The following is a 15,815-nucleotide window of genomic DNA, read 5'->3' as shown; positions in this document are numbered from 1 at the left end:
GAAGTTAACGTGGGCGCGTTCTTGACTGGCCTGTTTGAATTCATGCTTTTCAGGAGTACTGCGCAAATAGAAAAACAGTGAACCATATTGTACGGACGTTTAGTACTGTTAAACTATAATATAGATTTTATGTTAAATTTAATGTACGGCGTTACATTGTACACTGAATGGGTGAGTGGCACAGCTGGCGTAACCGGTACACAGATGGTAATGCAGTCGAATAAGCTGCAAGGCTGCTAGTATTACGTTTTATAAAATATAGTGGTACACTGTATGTGTTTTACCTTGGTTAATTACATTAAATATGCATTGGTATCAAGTGTACCAGAGCGAGAAACAATAGACTAATTTAATTACACATATCAACACTTGAAGTGTTAGGTTCAATCTGTGAACTTGTCAATTCGACCTGGAAATCGATGCCTGTTCACACTACGACCCAACACCGTGAACGGAGATTATGTCCCCTAACTAACTTCAAATTTGGGTTATCTAAGTTCAGCAAAATATATTGCGGGCATGTAAATCATAATAATACTGACACATGATTCTTAATCAAGTCAATCTGAAGTATACCTGAACCACGCCCACAAATATATGCTGTACTTTACAAGCTTGTCTGTGTGCCACATTATATATGGAAACAAGCGGGCTTCATCTCTTTGGTACCAAGTACGCTTATCACTCTGCCTCGATATTTTTTGCAGGGCGATTTCTATATTGGTATATCTAAATCGGAATAAATTCAAATACAATGAAAACCAACACGCCATGACATGTTGTTTTAAGTATTGTTTTGACTGCTGTCTCTTCTCAAAGCTCACATGGTAATTATCATGCCAAACGTTGATTTTCAAAATAATGTTCATATATGTGCCGCTTACAGAAAGAAATGCAATCAACAGAAATATTCCTTTTCAATTTACAAAACAAAATAATATCCAATTGAAGGAAAAGATAGAAATAAATAAAATAAAACGTTTTTCTATAATATTGTTATATATAATACATTTATTAATATTTTATTTCAATTACCTGACAAAATGATTTTGATAAAATAAATGCACATAATACCATGGTAGCGACACAGCTGTCCTATGATACTGATACACAAATATCATTCATGATATGGAGTTATATATTGACCCCCCCACACACACACACCTACACCCACACACACGTATGTCCATATACACTACACAATAATATGTAATATTGCAAAGTGCCAAACATACATCACTGGGGTTTATATATTTTATTTTGAATTTTATTATAATAACACTCGTCGATATACGCGGTTAAAAGCTTAACAGTGACAAACTTACCGGATAATTTAGATGAGATAGGGGCACTACACCCATTGATGGTATAGTCATTGGACATGCATAATATCGTAATAATTATACAGTTGTGTTACTTTTCAACTTAAAACATTGTCACATGTTATTTTGAATATGTAATGAGACAGTTGGCGCCATGCTGCAGTACCAGTATCATTCAAGACCGCTCCTCATCAAAACATTTCATCCAAATAGAGCTCGACTGTTTTTATTGGAGATTTATTTTTATATATAACGACCAAACGAGTGTCACACTTAGACTGGAGCGTAATAAAATATTATTCTCTATCATATGCCGAAGCCGCGTCCAGTCCGTCGTCGACACCGCCCTCACAACCACGTATGTTAAATTGATACGACTCTATGGGCTAGTATTGTTTAAGAATAGTCGCCTTAAAACATATGGATTGGGATTCCTAAAAAAAAAAAAGATGGTGGCCTTTCACCGACGCAAGGTGGTTCGTCAAATTATGAAACAAGTCGTTATTAAATGTTAAAGGGCGGTGGTCGTTGCGTAGCAAGTGCTCGAATTTCATGTTAACAAAACAATGTATTTTACACGCGTTGTATACGTCGCCATGTGTCCCATGTCGAACACGACGCAGCGCGACGACCACCGCCCTTTAATATTGGATGTACACTGCATGGTATTTTTCTTGTATCGTACCCAGGTCGTCAATAATCTTGCCATTACGTTCAAGATGTTACCGGTCTGTAGTATATGACTGAGACATGTGACTCCGATATGATGTGATGAGCCAGAAGGAACAGCGTGTTCGCCCTTATGCTGTGTCCCCTGTGCAAATAAAAATTGGTTCGCTGTTATTTCTCTTCATACAAAGGTAGATATATTCAAGGATATGTATTCACGTCCCAGCTGACGTGCCGTGCAACAGACCAGTGTGTCCCTAAGGTAATGCACATTTACGTACCGCCATCGGGTTGTTGGATGTGAAGGACACAGATATTTTGATTTTAGGTCAGAATACCAGCAACCCATGCCGTAAACACGCCATATCTCCCAAGACAGGCGACTATAAGTTGGACAGGGCTCTGGGGAATTACTGTCAATCAGTACTAGGCCCGCATTATTATTTCTTTCAACTCCGACTAAATCTCTTTTATCCCGAGGGATACTACACCAATCCCGATTCTTGAACTCGGTGATACCCGAATAATGGTAATAATACTGATTGATTGATTGACTGATTTCAGAAATCGTGGCTACATGTACATCGTGTAGGATTTGTATTGTTGCTGGCACCATTGTTTTAATCACTGATGGTCGGAGATAAACCTTCTATCTAGACCCCCTGCGACCCGATCCCTGTGCCCTGTGCCACCAGCATCATGCTTAATTGTCATTTCTGGTTTTGTTTTCGTTAAATTATATTCTGTATACAGTCTATGGATCAGAGGGTACAGTCTTTTATATTTGTTTATTTAACTGTACAGTATATATAAATCAGTCATTGTCTTGAGATGAGTTGGCATTATTACAATTTACAATCTGTGGTCATATAATGTAACTGAAATGATGATTCCATCTTCAATATAGACAATCTGTTTTACACGACATTGGAAAATAGCTTTTGCCAGAGGAAACCAGCTGTGTTTCCAAATCACAGAAAAAAGTGATGTTCACTCAACAAATGAATAATAAAATGGGCGTGGCACTGGAATGGGCGCGACGTAGACTATGGTAGACTATGTAACCGAACTAGTACTTATAATATTATTATAACATCGAGATAGATGTATTGAATAGACGTAGGAGGGGCGCAATGCATCTTTTCGGCGTCATAAACTAAGTATAGATGCGCGTACAAAATATAAATTAACCTAGGATGAACTAGTGATGTACATGATATGCTGTGACAAATATACACTCTCGCCACAATAGAGGGTTAAAGGTTACTGTGCAACGGTTGGTGTCACCTGACACAAATCATTCTCGTATGAATGAGTCCGGTGTTCGTAATTATGAAAATTACACTGCGTGCTAATTCCTGTGAAATCTGTGCCCGATGTAAGCCGTCACAGATGTGTTCCATGTAGCGCTTCGTATTGTGGAGAAAACAAAAGTAACACAAACAACACACTTTGATAAAGGTCGCACGATTCACTCGGTGGCACTTGATTGAAATATCAATGGTGTCAATTGAGTGCCCAGTTCAGTCAGGTTTATAGATTCGTTATAGGAAAGTCGGTAGATCAAAAGTGCAGCACATCAAAACAATTTGACATTTGATAATACGCGATTTCTTCGGGAGTTTGGTACATTTAGTACGCCGTATATATTGAATACAGTCTGCTACGGGTCAGAGCTGTTGTTTAGTACAGTGAAAGACGGTAAATTGCACACGTATGGCTTATCAAATAGACTACATAAATTATGACCGTCTGGCGGTAACCGCCAATAAATACAGTTTTCTTAGTTGAACAAAAAATCTTATTTTATTCCCTGTAATTGATGTAGTTTGTGGTAAAAAAATAAACCAACATATACATCTATTCATGTACTGGTAACTCTTGAGTTGCGAGTTTGTGCATGCGCAGTGTGGCTGCCAGGGGAGCGCCCTTAATTTTTGTTTGAGATAGCAATTTAAGTTTGAGTTTGAGTCCGCGGTATTTTAGTATGATGGCGGTACATTCGTCTCCAGTGCCTATATTTAACAGTCCAAAGCAAGGTATGCTGTTGATCACTGCACAACAAAGCACTGACCCGGGCGAGGCAGTTCAATAATTTGATGTAATGACACGGGGACATAGCATTATAATATCTGATGCTTATTCCATCAAACTTCGGAACACAATAATTTTACGCGTCGTCGGGTCCCACATGAAGGCGAAATTCGAGCTACCGTCTTTAACATATTCATTATTATTGTCTCAGTTTTTGCATACTGGAAAGTAAAGACATAATACCAAGCTCAGTAATTTATCACATGCGATTTATCACATGTGCTTCAGTACTATTTATTTTTTTGCGCTTGGTCAGCGTACCATGAACGAATACCCCTGTAGTCGAACTAATCTCTTCGCTGACGTTTATCACTAAACTTTCTTGCTATCCCAAAACGCTTGATCGCAAATTATATAGCAGTTCGTCTAAACATGGTGCTCCCAACTAATATATCGCAGTTCATCTAAACATGGTGCTCCCAACTAATATATCGCAGTTCGTCTAAACATGGTGCTCCCAACTAATATATCGCAGTTTGTCTAAACATGGTGCTCCCAACTAATATATCGCAGTTTGTCTAAACATGGTGCTCCCAACTAATATATCGCAGTTCGTCTAAACATGGTGCTCCCAACTAATATATCGCAGTTTGTCTAAACATGGTGCTCCCAACTAATATATCGCAGTTCGTCTAAACATGGTGCTCCCAACTAATATATCGCAGCCTATCTTGACATGATGGGGCTCCACATCCATATGATGGTAGTACTTATATCACAGTCCATCTGAATATCATAGTCAATGCTCTATACATAAGTTATACGGGCAATAACGTGGTCTCTAGCATTATATTCAGAGAGTAGTTGTAGTGGATGCGCCAACATGACATTGAATTGATCATCGTATTTTATAGCGTATGTTAACAAGCCTTATCACTGAGAACTAATCTTTAAAATTACATGATTCACTTCGCAGGATCTGTTCAGTGCAGTTCACGAGAATTCTTATTATGAAATCAAATTTAGAGCAACCTTATATGTTGATTATAACATGGAAGGTAGAAGGGCCATGATTATAACAATGACAAGTTTCTGGTGACTGAACCTTCAGTACAAGCTAAATCCAGTGCTCAAATATTTCACGACTTGTTACAAATCACCGTATTATTCATGATCACAATCATCTGTGGGGGATATTCTGCATAAAGTGAGATTGCATCTTTCGAGCAAATGTATCTGTATCATGGTCATATATGGAATATTCATTAAATGTAGATGATTTTCAGTATTTTAATTAAAACATGTTTAAATGATTGTTTTTGGATATTATATTTTGCGAGAAACAATATAATATGGTTTATCGTACAATATTTGTTTTTAGGAAGCAGCACTCCTTTAATTAACTTGTCCGTACATGTAATTACAAACTCATGTTTTCAGTATTTCATCAAGCGAATGTTATGATGTTTGCAGTCAACTCATTGAGTTATTCAAGATAAATCTTTTTTTATTTATTATTATTTATCTTACTATTTCAAATGCTCAAAAATACTCAAAGTTATCCACATTTAAATTTTCAACATGGTAATTCATGTAGATAATATGTTACATGTGATTTATCACATTTCGGTACCAGGCCGATTTTACTGTCAGTCACCTAATCTGGTGATTTACACATCATAGTGGTATGCACCACCTGTGGACTGTTACGCCTATTTGCATTTATTCGTAATAAATAAGTAATGAATAATTATAAAAATTAATAAATAAATAAATATTACTGTTCGCAAGACATCGTCTATTGTTGTTGTCTAAACTAATACATATATTGGAAACGCTGTGAGAACGCGCTAATCATTATGTTTTGGGGACGGCATGAAGGTTCTAGTGTCGAATTCGTTCGATAAAGTCGGTAGTAATTATATGACAATGATTTATGTAAACAGTTAACATGTTTTTACTGTATTTGACATTGCTTTGGGTGTCTGGGCATATATTTAGAGAAAACGAGTAACACGTCACGTGACAAATAATATTTTCTATGGAACACAGTGATAACATACTTAAATCAGATATATCATAGGAATATCGTTCACAACAGAAAACTCTACCTTGCCAGTAAATGAATTGTCAATTATTCTATGTGATGGCCCGAGGTGATGGTCTAGTGCCTGTACGTGTCACGGTCACGGTAACCGACATAATATTGATTCCATGTGGATGTGGGCCTTGTAACTAAATTACAAACAAGAAATTATTCTTGTACATCGTATGGGTGAAAGCAATGTCGTCGGTTATGATTTCTTTCGTCACCTAGAAACAAAACATAATCTTCATTGATTACGACTAAAGATCAAAACGACACCCTCGCTTTGAACACAGCCGCTTGAACACAGCCGTACCATTCCTTGTAAACAGAGGGAACGAAAATATCCCGATGTTTGATAAAAGTCGTATTTAACATGTTTTAGGCGACTGTGCTTTGAACGGCATTCGCGTCACCCATTTACGACACAGAAGCACGGTTTCACTAGAGGGCGCTGTTCACAGGAATGGTGTAGTTGTTGACGATTATAAATGTTCGGGGAGGTTGTTTAGCGTCTTTGACACTGTGCTACAGTCGTGGGTAACCTTTAAACACAAGATAAAATATTGCATAGTCACTACTAATCCAGATAAAAGAGCAATAATTGTAAATTTCGTAATACATGTACATGTGTGTGTGTGAGCATCCGCCAGCACATATTTCTGTGTTAGATTCAGTGTGCATCGCCAAACATTGTCCACACGACTTGGACGTCGACTTGCTGGTTAGCCGGTGAACTTGTTAACCATACGACGACTGGTTTGAACGTCTGTGAGATCGTGGCGGGTGTCAGACACAACGAAAGACGAAGTACGGCCTTTCAGCTGTTGTCGAAAAAAAGATATATGTCTTGTTAGGTACAAGTCCCACCGTCTCCACCTCAGGTAATACACATAAACGTGGTCTACCCTCACAATACAGCGGGTAAAACATTGCGCATACAGAAGGAAGTGTCGACTATTGGAAGCTGTTTACAATTACATGATGTTACAATCTTGATTCGACCAGTAGATTAACAGTGTTGCTCTGAATTAAATACCAGGGGTGAAAATTGTAATTACGTAAGCTAAATATTAACCACACCAATCCACACATGGCTATAACACACTGATAACATGGATAGAGATGAGATGGGTCCGTGAGTAACTTGAAGTTGGTGTAATGGTGACTCCGCTGGTACCTAATGTTGCATACTTTCTACCAATCACATGCTTCTGGTGGTCGACGTCATCTGACATTGTACGCAATGAATTCGCGGTAAACCAAACATATATTAGCCGAGTCACATTGTATACGACACAGCCTCTATATCATACGTCAATACTTAACAATGTTATATGTTTATCTTGATTTTAAAGGCGAATTTTACAAGAAGTATCAACGTCAGTCAATAGAGGGCACTACATAGTACAATAGAAGTCGACGTTCCAAATTTGACATAACATCGTCGGAAGAAATCATCAGCCTGCACTGTGACACTTAGCGCTTCAACAAGTGTCATAAAAGGTCTTTTTTTTTTATAATAACCCAATACCTAAAATGTAAACACAATATAGAATGTTATTTTATTGTTATCTGGCAGTCATACAAATATGTACGTCGTCAGTTTGCCCAGTATTACGTAATCTCCCATGCAACTATTGGCAAAGGAGGAGGAGGAAGAAGCAAATGAGAAAACAAATACGTCGTTTTTTTCAGTTATAATATAAACAGTCGTGTCACAATGAAGATAATTATTATGCATCTGTTGCCGCCGTTGTTTTGTCGAGCGTTATATTTACGTCAGTACACTGTGTACATACACTGTCTGGATATCTACTACGATGAGGTACTCAATTGGGAGGACTACATATTCCTGTGCATGTGTACAGGTGATGTGGCAGATTGGCCCAAGTCAGGGTGATTTGTTTTATTGATACTGAAAATAAATAAAAAAACGAAATTTCAACCGATATCCCATCTGTTGCAAGTGACAACGAATTTCGCTAAAAGTTGTGGTAATTGACTATTTCAGGTAAGTTTGAGACAGTTGTTTTCTGCTGCATTGCCAACGTATACGGACTATTTTAATTTTGTATCGGTGGGACATGGTATTGTTCAGATTGTTTTTGTATTGACAACAGTGTCGCATATCTTGTACATATGGTGGCAGATACAAATAACTCGTTTCTCATTGTAACATGTATATTTAGATGTTGGATATTTCTTTCTCTGTCGCGTTTCCATTTTTTGAAAAAAATGCCCAAAGCACAAGACACGAGTTGTGTCTGATTAGCGTCCGCTAATACCTCAAACTCAGAATATGTTGGTTTGTTATTCTGGTATCATATTTAATATAAATTATATTGTTTAAAATGCACGCATGTGGTCTATAGGAAAAAAGATATTTAAAAATGAAGGGGATTATCACGTGCGTGAATACAAATACAACTACTAATTGTGGAGTGAAGCACAGCGTCGCCGCTCATGCCTATTGTTAACGGGATTGGAATCCAGTAATTTATTGAAATTACCATAGTTGTACGTGATTTCATTATTTACATTCCATGGTTGATTGTGTTAATTGATATAGACTGCTGAGAATACAAAGTATCATATTTTAAATAAAACACGTCACGGTTGAACTATGGAGGATGGCAGAGAGACAAGCGTGCACACATCGTAAACGCCATGGTAACAGATTGGAAATTGTCGTTAAATATACAGTGTAATGACAATTTAAACTGTTACCCGAGCCGTCGGGTAATAGCTATGTGCGATTAAAGGGCGGTAGTCGTCGCGCAGCGCGTGTTCGAATTTCATGTAAATAAACAATGTATTTTACACGCGTTGTGTACGTCGCTATGAGTCCCATATCGAACAAGACGCGGCGCGACGACCACCGCCCTTTAACAATATTCAACGCGCAATCGCAGGGACACAGAAACTACTCGTAAAGGTAAGTTGTGGATATCTCAGCAAATCGTGTCATGCTCCAATAGATAGCGCAAAAACAATTATAACCATGTGGCATTGTGCTATTCTACAGAATATCAATCAGTCAAGTGACATTGTTGACGAGCATCGGCATGGAGGATACTACTAGTAATCTATCGATCAAAAGAGTTTTCCCAACTGTAGCAACTACGACAACATCTATATCAGCTAGCTTAAAATATCCTCACCGCAATTCAACTCGTAGTACAACATATACACCTGTTTTCTTGATTTTTTGTGTTGGCGCACCCCTTGCGCCAGGTATTGTATGTAGCGTCAACAACGGATTGGCAGTGCATTGTGCCGTCACTTGTTGACAATTGAAAGCATCTTAGCTAACTAGCAGCCATTTCTCGAAAGGCCACTGTATAATAAATACTTACTGCAAACCGACTGTAGCAAGTCCTAAAGTGATTATCAATGACACTGGCCGTTGAGGGCGAGGTCTAAAGTTTTTATGGTTACTAGTATTCAATAGGTATAGTCAGAGGTACATTACTTGGGGTTTGTAACTACGGTGACATGATACCAAGATCCCGTCACAATCTCGCTCTCGCATAAGCGTTCCAACTCAGAAAAAATGCGAATGCGCATGCCCGAGGTAACTAGGATACTGGGATGTCCAGGTGGATCAAAATAGCTGCCCACGATATGACGGATTACGAGAACTATATTTTCTGTACATTTTCTATGTATTAAATTTTTCACTATGATAGTGACAAGAAAAGTTTTATGTTTTTCATTACAAACCTTGAACATATGCGTCATGTCAGAAGGTCGTAGCCTCAGTCTCGCTATCTACGAGAAGAGACTTGAATGGGATCTTGACATGATGTCACCATACAGTACTATGCGAGTTGCAAACCCCAAGTAATGTACCTCTGGTATAGTATATATAACTGATTTCGACATTTTATCAGTTTACAGACTGTATTAATTATATTTTAGTTCGAAATAACAGATGGGGTACTTGTCAAAAAGTGGCTCGAGTTTGAAATTCACCCAGTCACCCTCTTTTTAATAATTTCACATTGCAGTTTTCTACAAGGTTGTTTTCATTTATTTCAAATATCATTTTCGGAATACACTGCGCAATTCACCTCTATTATTATGCCTATTTAAACAAGGAAACGTAGTGCTATAATTTAGCAATAATTTGTGATCTCGTATTCATTTTAGATTATACGCCGTCTACGATAATCGTATTGAATATACTACTCGCAATATTATTTGTAACAACATTTCGCCATGATGGAAATTTTCTCAACATAAAACTTAAATCGTTTTTTTTAGTTGGAGTCTTGTTCCAATGATGTTTTTTTAAAGCGGGGGGGGGGGGGTCGTCACCTGCGCACGCGCGGGAATTGAGTCCCAACCGACGATAACAACACAGGCTAAAACGCAAAGGCTCATGGGTAGACGCTTGTTTGTTAACAATGGCATAACATAAAATACAATAAATTAAACTTATATTCTCTGAAATTACTTAGAGGGTGGGAATAAAAAAATATTCACGACATGTATAATTATAAACCATTATTATAAATCAGTCACGGTAACACCACAAGTTACAGCCTGCCGTAATTTTGCGGTATTGCACTGGGTATTTTCATCCTACAATATAAGGAAAAGCGCGTAACAAACATGGCTGCCCCAGGGTTTGACCTGACCCCACACAAAGAAGTTCGCTAAATCTGTTCTAAACGGCATTCCCATGATGTATTCCTGGGGGTAAAAGATGTATAATAATTAGGATATTACGAGGATACTGCAAAGTATGCACTCAGACAGCACGCGATGGCTTTGCCCTCTGCTGCGCGTCGGCCGATACTCCCGCTGAACTGTCTTCGTGCATATTTTGTAGTATCTTGTAATAATCTCATAGTATGTAATATTATGAACTTCATCCGTGTGTGACATTGGAAGAATAATTATTTTGAAATAAACAGGAGCAAAATAACAAAATAAATCGAGCGTGCCAGGATTCGAACCTGGAATCTTCTGATCCGTAGTCAGACGCGTTATCCGTTGCGCCACACGCCCTGGTTAACTCGTTACGAATTACAAACTATCAACGCTTGACTGTACGTAGACCCCGGACTCTGATAAGATAACCAGATTTGACAACTTATTAGTTGGTAAGTAACAATAGAAAAAATAATCTATTTATCAATATATTCTACTCCTGGCCAATATTTGTTGAGGACATTATGGTTATATCACAGGGAGCCCAGAAGCTATAATAATGGAAGGTACTAACGTTAGTACCTATAGTATGCTATAATCAACTATACGCTTCATCTGTATGCAGGGTTATGGGGTGGGGTGTATGTGGCTTGTATCTAGTGTATGAACACGATAGTCTCTTATCATATTCGTTTATTTATCTGGCCGATCTTGGTCACGTTCAATTGAGTTTTTCATGTTAAATCTGGCTCTATCTCAAACCCATAGTTTTTATAAATCATTTTAAAAATACTAGTAAACCCTCGGTCTGAACACCCGCCTTTGGAAAAATCTACGGCCGAAACGTTCGTTCAACTTTGAGAAGTAGGGACTGTGTACAACAATGGGACATCAACGACCTCACATATATTATACAACAAAAGCTTGTCGCTTATATTTTTGCAATTATTGTCAGTTTTTACATTAGCAGAAATGACTAGTGTTCATCAAAGCAGTTGAATGAAAATGGCATACAATCATCGTTTTTAAATTAACGGGCCTGAACATATGTCACCGATCTCAATCGTATGTTGGTATCATTTGTCACAAGAGAAAAAACACATGGTCAATCCATAAAGCAAAATATAGCATTCGGACATAGGGGTTATTTAGCCCATCCACTCAAAGTATTGCGTCTTCTGTCATTGTTTGTTGTAAATCAGCGCTCATGTACGTTTAACAAATATATATAATAAATAGGAAGACTATACGAAGACTAATGTGAATACAAATATAATGTATAACATTGTCTTTCAAGCTTTGTACATTTCGCCACAAAAATGGAATACTCTTCACAATGAGTGGCAGGCAGAAAAATACAATGAATCACCAGCTGTGGTATCTATGCGTGATCACAGTCCCTTGTTGAGGGAGAGTAGCGTGTGGTATGTAAGTGTCCTTGGGTGAATATTTTGCAATCACACGTAACTTAAACATTCAGCATTCAGCGAAGTGTTTGGCGATGCTACAAACTAGCTTACTGAATAACCGACGAGGGGAATTCAGAGATGTTGCGCCCACAGGAAAATGGGATTAACAAATGTTATTTTGTGTTTTACAGTTATAACACGCTTAGACAAATATTTAGAAAATATTAAAAAAATATATTAGTTATATTAATAGTAAATTTCCCAAAAAACGGTAATGTTTCAAATAACAAAATTGTGTTTAATTTTACCATGGGACCATATCTACATGGCAGTGCATGATAAACCATAGACTATATATTTTCTTGCGGTATAAACCCGGGGGTCCGACTTAAAGAATGATCTGGTACGCACGTCTGTGAACGAAAACGCGTTAAAAGGGTGTGTTTTTTTCAAAGAAAAGCACGTTAACGCGCGTTACGCATTTAGGGTTACCATTTCAGTTAAAATAAACAAAAAGGGTGTCTTTTCCGGTACTGCCAACGTGATAAGGATGGTTATTTTTTAAATGAGATTATCATTTTTTATTGCTTTAAGGAATTCAATGATCGCAAAAACGAGGAAAACGTCCGGACCCTGGTTAACGACCCTCGATCACGGGCGATCACGGCATATGACCAACCCGTGCTTGCACTGAAGGGTTAGAAAGCTCGAATATCGCGAGATCAGGCGCGAGTTCAAGGTGCGTGATTTTTTAGCTTTCTAACAGTGAAAAGGGTACGAAATTATGACCTTTTAAAACGTATTTAGGGTCATTTTGAAAACCTCTTTCACAGACATGGGTTCCAGGTATTTCCACAAGTCGGACCCCGGGGGGTATATATTAAAAACTTTTCCAATATAGCAAGCATTTCACAGTATAGGTGAGTACTCAGGTGTGTAGATGAACATCACAAGTATAAAAGTTATCAATCAATCAATCTGATCGTGCGTTTTAGGAAGTATGTAAGGTAAGTGGAGTACAATAGTTCAGAAAGTCAACGAAACGAGAGCACAAGATAAGATGCTGTAAGTTCGATATTTGAACGTTTGTACGCTTATTATATACCGGTACATGTGACTTCTTGATTTACTATAGATACAATGTTGTGACTTGTCTCCATGTTCCCGCTCTCCTCTGATCTGGTGATATAGACACCCTGAATTGTTTCAGTTTCTTCATCTTCAGGATCTTCACTCCTGATTTCCTGAATAACAACTTGAATATGTTACCAATCTCTGAATCATCATTCTGTAGAATATGCTGTACATCTATCGATGGTCTGTGATTTCTGAATGTGCTCCACCCTTTTTTTCTGCATCTAACTTTATCTTGCTTCTTACTCTCTCTTGACAAACTGTGCTGTTGCAAGTATTTGTCAAGCTTAGATATCGTCATATCTTTTAGTTTAGTTTACAACAATGTCCAACCAGGTATAGTCTATATATTCTTTCTCCTTCGTTTGTTGTCACGGAGGTGGTGTAGGAGATATGGTTATGTTATTTACTGTTGTTTTGATATTTTTTATTAATAATAAATCTTATTTCAAATATATAATACTCATTTTCGCTACCTTCTTTGGTATTATACAGTATGATGAGTTGAGTTATTCAAAGAAGAAAACTATTTGAGTGCAAGCATTGGTTGTTTAATAACATCTAACAAGTACAATAAACTTTACATTTTGTAGAAAAAACATGATTTTGAAAGTGTTAAAAGAAAGTTCATTAACTTGAATGTTTTTGTACAATAAAAAATGTACGATACTCCCTAAATATTGTGTTTTTTTAAACTATGTAATTTGTTTTGCACAAAACAAAATTGGTTGCCCCCTTCCAGGCTATTAAAAATGAATGCCCCCTTATTCAATTTCAAAATAGGTTTGTTTCTAGATGCCTCACTGGTGCAGCCCAGAAATCCAAACTTGAACACTGCAGTAGTGCAATGTCTTATCTAAATATGGATGAGAAAGCTAAGTCTGGGGATCCATATTTTAGAGATACATTGTCTACGCATTCATAACCAGAACTCGATAGTTTTTTTTTTATTTCTTATGTTTTGACGCACTCGGTCGTCACAAGCCAACATTTAGAATGCACATCGTAAGCACCCGAAAAACGTGCAAGGCTTTAATAGAAAAATAATCATGGCTCAGATTCAGAATTGTTTGCATGTTCCAAACAAAAAGACAAAACCATGTTTGTGAGACCTACGTTATGACGGGAATACACATATTTTTGGCTTGATCGTCTAGGAAGTAATGGGCCATGCATGTCGAAACGAGAATCTTCTTACACGTCCTCTTTTTAACTATTATTTTACGAAACATCAACTATTGTTGGTAGTCATGATAGTAATAGTGTTGTTGGCGAGAGTGGTGGTAGTCATTGAAGCCATGATAGTAATAGCATTATCGGTGAAATTGGTGGGAGTCAATGGTATTTATGATTAGTGGCATAGTATTGTCGGCGAGAGTGTTGGTCGTCTATGGTAGTTATGATGATAGTAGTATTATTGGTGAGAGTGCTTGTAGTCAATGGTAGTTATGATAGTGGTAGTATTGTATGAACGATTGTTGGTGATGGTCATTGGGGCGATGATGCTGGTTAATTTAATGTAGTCATGATGATCGTATTACCAGTAAGAATGGTGGTAGTCAATGGTAGTTATGATAGTGGTAGTATTGTCGGTGAGTTATGGTCGTCAATGGTAGTTATGATAGTGGTAGTATTGTCGGTGAGTGATGGTAGTCAATGGTAGTTATGATAATGGTAGTATATTCGGAGAGTGATGGTAGTCAATGGTAGTTATGATAGTGGTAGTATATTCGGAGAGTGATGGTAGTCAATGGTGGTTATGATAGTGGTAGTATTGTTGGTGAGTGATGGTAATCAATGGTAGTTATGATAGTGGTAGTATATTCGGAGAGTGATGGTAGTCAATGGTAGTTATGATAGTGGTAGTATATTCGGAGAGTGATGGTAGTCAATGGTAGTTATGATAGTGGTAGTATTGTTGGTGAGAGTGATTGTAGTTATGGTAGCCATGATATTAGTAGTATTGTCGGGAAGATTGTTGGTGATGGTCATTATGGGGATGATGCTAGTTAATATAGTCATGATGATCGAAATATTGTGAGTAAGAGTAGTGGTAGTCAATGGAAGTTATGATAGTGGTAGTATTGTTGGTGATTGATGGCAGTCAATGGTAGTTATGATATTAGTAGTATTGTCGGTGAGTGATGGTAGTCAATGGTAGTTATGATAGTGGTAGTATTGTTGGTGATTGATGGCAGTCAATGGTAGTTATGATATTAGTAGTATTGTCGGTGAGTGATGGTAGTCAATGGTAGTTATGATAGTGGTAGTATTGTTGGTGATTGATGGCAGTCAATGGTAGTTATGATAATAGTAGTATTGTCGGTGAGTGATGGTAGTCAATGGTAGTTATGATAGTGGTAGTATTGTCGATGAGTGATGGTAGTCAATGGTAATAATACTGTAGGCCTCCGGCCTCAAGGTATACTCATTGTAATTACATAACATTTTACATAGGACAATGTCATTTTACAGTGACTGAAAAAGAACAAGAAAATA

The 15,815-nt window shown here is 37.5% G+C and overlaps 1 non-coding gene across 1 annotated transcript; it reads right to left on the bottom strand.

Moving 5' to 3' along the window:
• Positions 1-11,057: 11,057 nt before the first annotated feature.
• TRNAR-ACG (transfer RNA arginine (anticodon ACG)) lies at positions 11,058-11,130 on the bottom strand. The gene has a single exon. It is a non-coding gene; the product is annotated as a tRNA-Arg (tRNA).
• Between the last annotated feature and the right edge of the window lie 4,685 nt (positions 11,131-15,815).

This window comes from Saccoglossus kowalevskii, chromosome 6 (genome assembly GCF_978046115.1).
Source record: "Saccoglossus kowalevskii chromosome 6, keSacKowa6.1, whole genome shotgun sequence".
NCBI lineage: Eukaryota > Metazoa > Hemichordata > Enteropneusta > Harrimaniidae > Saccoglossus > Saccoglossus kowalevskii.
The sequence above is the reverse complement of the archived record's forward strand: the minus strand, read 5'-3'. Positions and strand labels throughout refer to the sequence as shown.